This window comes from Etheostoma cragini, chromosome 13, assembly GCF_013103735.1.
Source record: "Etheostoma cragini isolate CJK2018 chromosome 13, CSU_Ecrag_1.0, whole genome shotgun sequence".
Lineage (NCBI taxonomy): Eukaryota > Metazoa > Chordata > Actinopteri > Perciformes > Percidae > Etheostoma > Etheostoma cragini.
The window spans coordinates 17,198,419-17,204,703 of NC_048419.1; the positions used below are offsets into that span (position 1 = coordinate 17,198,419).

General features: G+C 38.8%; 1 pseudogene; it reads left to right on the forward strand.

Annotated features, from left to right (window-relative positions):
• The first annotated feature begins 4,922 nt into the window (after window positions 1-4,922).
• Window positions 4,923-5,789, forward strand: LOC117956003 (annotated as a pseudogene).
• Window positions 5,790-6,285: the final 496 nt, after the last annotated feature.

Consider the following 6,285-nt stretch of genomic DNA (forward strand, 5'->3'; position numbering starts at 1 on the left):
TTGAACCCCTAGGGACCCTGAATGTCTGTAAACACACTACCGGTCAAAAGTTTGGGGTCACTTACAAATTTCCATACCACTGGTTGATTTTTAATGCAATATCTACATTGCCCATAATCAGCAACCATTCATCCAATGTTCCAAAGGCACATTCTGTTTAATAATCTGATATCAGTTGAAAAACTAAAACATTAGAAAATCCTTTTGCAATTATGTCAGCACATAATGTCATCTGAAAACTGCTGCCCTTGTTAAAAAACAATGGAACTGATCTGAGCTGGTATTCTGTCTACAATGGAGTGCAATGGAAATTTCTTAGTGACCCCAAACTTTTGACCTAACTTTTGTGTAATTCCATGGTAAACCGTCCAATATTTTTACCAAAGTCTCTGGAAGGATTATGATAAAGACCTCTCAAAATTGTATCATGGAATTCATTCCCTGGGATAAAGTTCTATTTGAGTCAGGTTTCCAAGACCTTTAATAAAGCTCAGTAGAGTCTTCGGTTTGAATCCTAGAACAATAACCTGGATTATTTTACATTTTAACGTGAAGTGAGTGTCCTTTCTTCTGTTAGTTTTAAGTGACCTACTTGCAAATCAAGAGCTATATATAGTCACTATTTGTTTTTTTGTGCACTTGCTGTGCAATATGAGCAAAAAACACTAAAGTTCAGAATTTCCACTGTCTCCCTATATTGGCAAACATTCTAGAAGAGATCTGACTTGATGATCATGATTTGACTCACCTCAACATTATAAAAACATTAAAACAAATTCTAGATTATGTGTAAATACTGAGGAACTGATATCCTAGTGTGAGACGTCTAATCAAAACATAGTCTCCAGAGTGTGAACGAGTGTGGGAGACTATAAATAAACCAGAACCAAACTGCCTGTCTTTCTTCACACACACAGCCCAGACTGGGATCGTGCGAGCGTGTCCAATCTAGAGTGCCAAGGCGATGCAAACATCTTTTGAGGATGACATGTCAGTCAAACGAACAGGAAAACAATGTAGAGCGATGAGGCATGGAGGAGACTGACTGGATCAAGTGTCATTCAGCACACAGAGGACACAAACATATCTAAGACACAGATGCACGCAGTTGGAAATGTGTATATCTGCACCAACAAATGCATTTCTGTGGGCTGCATAACCACATGCAGCAAAATGGACACGTATTTAATTAAATAAGTGTACCCAACTCATCCATGTGTGCCATAATATTCACTTGTGCAAACAGTGAAAGGAATGCTGAAAAGAGTAGCCTCTGGAAGGACACAAAATCTAAAGGAGATGGAGAAGAGAGAGTGGGAGAAGGCACAGGGCCAGGTAAAGAGGCAAATTGAAGGACCACTCTTCAAGAGGGAGAGGAATTGACTGTGAGAGATTGTTGCCACAATGAGAGAGAGGGAGTGAGGTACACAGTGGCAACAGGGATTGAATTACAAGTTTTTGTTTTGACTCCTACTCGCTAGGACTCCAGCAAACATCAGTATGTCAGTGGCAATAGCAAAGCGGGCGCAGTATTTGTGCTAATTCAGCATGGACTGAAAGCTCTCATGGTAACATAAAAAAGTAAATGACAGGCTCCATCTCATGGCCAACACCTAGATCGGTCATCCTTTCATTAGTACAGTTAAGAGAGGTGCAAGGATCTAGGCGAGAGAGTAAGTTAAGGACAGGAAAGCACGGAGGAGAATAGACAGGAAGAAAGACTGACAAAAATACCAAGACAGAAACAGATGGAAACGAAGACAGACACATGTTTATGTAAAATAGAGATGAGAGGGGAAAGAAAGACGAAGCCCCCAACCTGCTCTGAGAAGAGGATGTAGAGTTTAATTGATGATCAAAAAGGGGTGGAAAAGTGTCAAAGTAGATATCTGGTGAAACATTGTGTAAAAAGGAATGAGCAGCTGAGGATCAGTGAGAAAGAGGAGAACATAGAGAAACAGAGACTCCGGTGTGAAATTAAATGCAGGAAAATCAACCATAACGTATGGAGCTCCTCAGATCTTACACATGACATCCAGGAAGGTGTGAACAGTAGGATATTAGGGTATTTAAAACATAGATATGTTCATTTACTCTCTCCCCAAGTCATTTCAACAGTATCTCTACTAAATGGACCTTGTGGTCAGATATGTTGTCTATTTTTTGAGAAGATACAAACTTTTATGTTTATTTGATTGGTCTCTTACAACACTCATACTAAAAACACTTTACCATTAAAGGATACTCACTTGATTTGTCTACCTGAGAAAGTTTAAGCCTCAAATTGTGCATTACAAAAGGATTTCTTCAGGGTGTACTGTTTCAATTGATATACTGCATAAGTACCGGATTATTGCTTTAAGACAGACTTGAAAACATTGTGAACCTATCCTTTAAATCAGTGGTTGCATCAATTTGCTCCATTCTTGTTTTTAGCGCCACTTTCCCCAGGTGTGTGATGTTAAAATTTTATTTTTTCCAACACATATTTTATGTCGAACCCATGCCAGTTGCCTCAAGAGCTAAATGCAAACAAAACACACATATATGTCCTGCCTTGCAAGACCACATCACCTGCAACCCTATGCATGACAAATGTAGCTGAATGGAGAGAATGTGGCACCAAAGGGTTTGCAGTCTATTTTCCGCTGGAGACAACCATGCCAGAAATGTGGATTCGGTCCTGGTACTGCAAGGCATTTTACACTAATGCTTCTATAAAATGCCCTATGCTGTAATTTGTTACGAAGACACCACCTTTTCCCCTTACTATGCCATAGCAATAGCAAAGTGGGAGAGTTGTCCACAGACATGCATAAAGAATATGAAATGCAGGTGAAAAAAGGAATTAGTTACAGCAAGGTAGAAAGGAAAATAACAAAGGCAAGATCTTTCCACTTTTTACCATCTAATGTTTACATGTGGGTGAGGCACTGCTAATCTTCAAGTGATGTCACGGAACTTTTAGATGGTAGCAGCAAAATGACAAACTCATTCATTTACAGTATTTTACACTCTGAGAGAGGAAGAGTAGCGTTAATGTTACACAAGGCTGATTGTATCAGTAACTAAATACAGAAATCTGCAAGCTGATGATAGGTACAACCTGCTTGGATCTTGGTATTAACATCACAGGAAGGTCATTCAAATGAGCACTAACACGTTCAAGGGGGGAAGGAATCAATAATTTGGAAATGTTGCCTTTCAAAATAACTGCCCTTGAGCATCCTTATCTGCTCTCTTTGTGCCTGAACATGATCACAGCCCTGCAGCAGTTTAACCCTGATTAGCCCTTTAAAAGGAAATCTAAGTAGTTATAGCTGCCCTGGCTGAATTTAGGCTGCTCTGTAAAAAGACAAGATAGACAGCAATGTCTTTCTCTTTGTTTCCTGGGTTGTGTGAGTTAAGATTTTTTTCTTACAACTAATGTAAATTCATTTGATCTTTTTTATTTTTTAGGACAAAAGCCAGAATACATCAAGTTAGCTATAATTTGAAGAATTGACGTGTAAGTATAAACAAAGAATATCCCTAGAAACTGACAGTTCCCTTGGTGACATGGCGAGTTCAGGGTGTTATTCGTTTCAGCCGCCAAGGTATGATACATTTTTGAACAGAAACTTGTTTGTGGATAACGCCATAATCCATTAGAAAGCAGACACAGCCTAATAAATGGGATTGATGAGTAAAAAAACACTAGTGCACAGATTAAAAGTGGCTAATGGTATGTCACTAGTGGTACAGTGGTACAAGCCAATCCCTGGAGTGTTAGCCACTGTTCCCCTGGCACATTATAGTCCCAATGGTAGATGCTGCTTGAAAGTGTTTGCTACTGTCAGTGGCAATGACAGTGAAATATTTCATATATATCCTTGCTGATGTAACCTAAGTTAATATTAGAGCTAGCCTTAGCTAACATAACTATTGTATGCCTCACCACAGTTACAAGTCTGACTAATCCATAACAGAAATTTAGAGCCAACATACCAAATGATTTGTAGTATTATAAATACAATAAGACAGCACAAATACAAGCTGTAGAACAAATGGAGACTAACTCACACAAGAGTAATAATAAAAAAAGGAAAAATACAATAACAAAAAAAACAAATAACAATTTAACAATCATTAAAATAAATAGTCATACAAATTCTAATAGAGGAGGAAGAGGACCAATTCCGGACGTTTGGTGACAGAGCCTTCTGTGTCAGTGCACCATCGCTCTGGAACAAGCTTCCTCGTGCGATTCGCTCTGCCTCCTCTATTATAACCTTTAAAACCCAGCTTAAGACATACTTCTTCACTAAGGCTTATGGAATTTAATCTCTCCTGGCTTCACACCTTTCACCTCTTAACCCCCCCTCCCCTGTTTGTCAAGCGTCCTTGGGTTTGTGAAAGGCGCTACATAAGTCCAAGTTGGGATTATTATTATTATTATTATTATTATTATTAAATGAGCATTGGCCAGCATATTGCAGTGGTCAAGTGAGAGGGCCAAAAGATGAGGCCCAATGTGGATATAATTTGCCAAAATCTTGCCTTACTAAATCTCTTAGAAAAATTCCCTAGCCTTTCTACCCCAGTCGTGGTGAGTGTTTTAACCAACAAATACACGATTATAGTAAATCAAGTACTACTCTTTTCTTGACTTTATTTTATGTTGTTTTTAATATCAGGGATTGCATCACAATTTCCTTGTTTTGTTGTCTAATAACAATACAAGATACAAGATTAGACATGTTTCTTATCTTGTTTACATTGGGTATAGTTTGATTTTTCCTAAACCTAACAGAATAGTTTCTCATAATCTGAAATCAAAACTGATCCCATGATAAAAGGGAAGAACAAAACAGTAGGCTGTTTATCATCCAGGATGTGGACCTTTACCACAAATCAAAATGTGGCTGCCAGAGGAATACGTCATGACTTTGCTGCAACCAATCCTTCTTGGTGTTCTTACCTTTCTGATTGGGGGCCTGTTCCTTCTGGGGGTGTTTCGACAGCAGCGACTTAGAGAACCCCCTTTTGATAAGGGGCTCATCCCCTGGCTGGGTCAAGTTTCATAGTTTCACAAGGACACAATTGAAGATGACGCAAAAGTACATTGATGTATTCACAATGCAGCTGAGAGGCAATTACATCACATTTAGTATGGACCCTTTATAATTTAGGGCATTTTTAAAGGATAATTAAGAAAACTGGACTTCAACATGATTGCCAGGAAGCTTTTGCACCAAGTCTTTGGTTACAAATTGTTTGGTAATGAGCACAAGATTATCACGAAGAGCAGCTACAAACACCTGAGAGGACTTTGATGTGTAATTTGCAAATGTGATGTTGCAGAACAGTAGCTCATCTGCAGTTCAAAAAACCTGGATGGAAGAGAGTCTGCATAAGTGCAGCTACAATGTTATTTGTAGGGCTGGCTACTCATCCCTTTTTGGGAAGGTGTCACACACGCTGGAAGGAAGTGTAGAGAAACACAAAGCTGTATCAGAAGCCTTATTTGACAAGTTCTGTAAATTTGACAACTTACATCCCAATCTGTCTTCTGGAATCCTGATCCCGAAGAAAAAGATGGAGGCAGAGAGGCTAAAGGCATTCTTCTGGAACACTCTGTCAATGCAAAAGACAAAGAAAAATGAGAATATCAGTCGCTGGGTGTGGGACATGCCGCACCCTGAAGCCATGATGGCTGTGAAGGGGGAGGTACAGTAGACAAGGTTCTGAAAGAATCTGGACAGAAAATGCTACCAGGTGAAACAAAACCCGACATTGACGTTAGTTGAGTAGGCTTTGGAGTACATCCCGTAAAAGACATCCAGTTTTGGTACAGATTCAGGTTCTGACCCACAATCACACAATGTGTCCTTTTTTAGAGAAAACATTTTCTGATATTGACTGTCTAAGTAAACGTTCAACAATTAATTTTGTTGGAAACATAAAATTCCACAATGAATATTATTTTTCATTATCAATCATTATCAACAACACTATGATAAGTAGGTTTTGGGATTTTGCAGTGAGTTAGCACTTTTACAGTCATGTACATTCACACTGATTTTACTATTCTTTCGTTCAGTCCACTCCCTGGACACCTCCGTTGTGATCAGATGGTTGAAGAACATCGAGTGGAAGTGGAACAGATATCCAAAACATACAGTACACACAGGTGTTTGTGTGATTTCAGAGAGGTTTATATAGATGTCCTTTTACCAAATAAAGTGATGAAAATGTAGTGTCTACTATCAATATAGTGACGAGATTACTCAGACATTAGTAAGT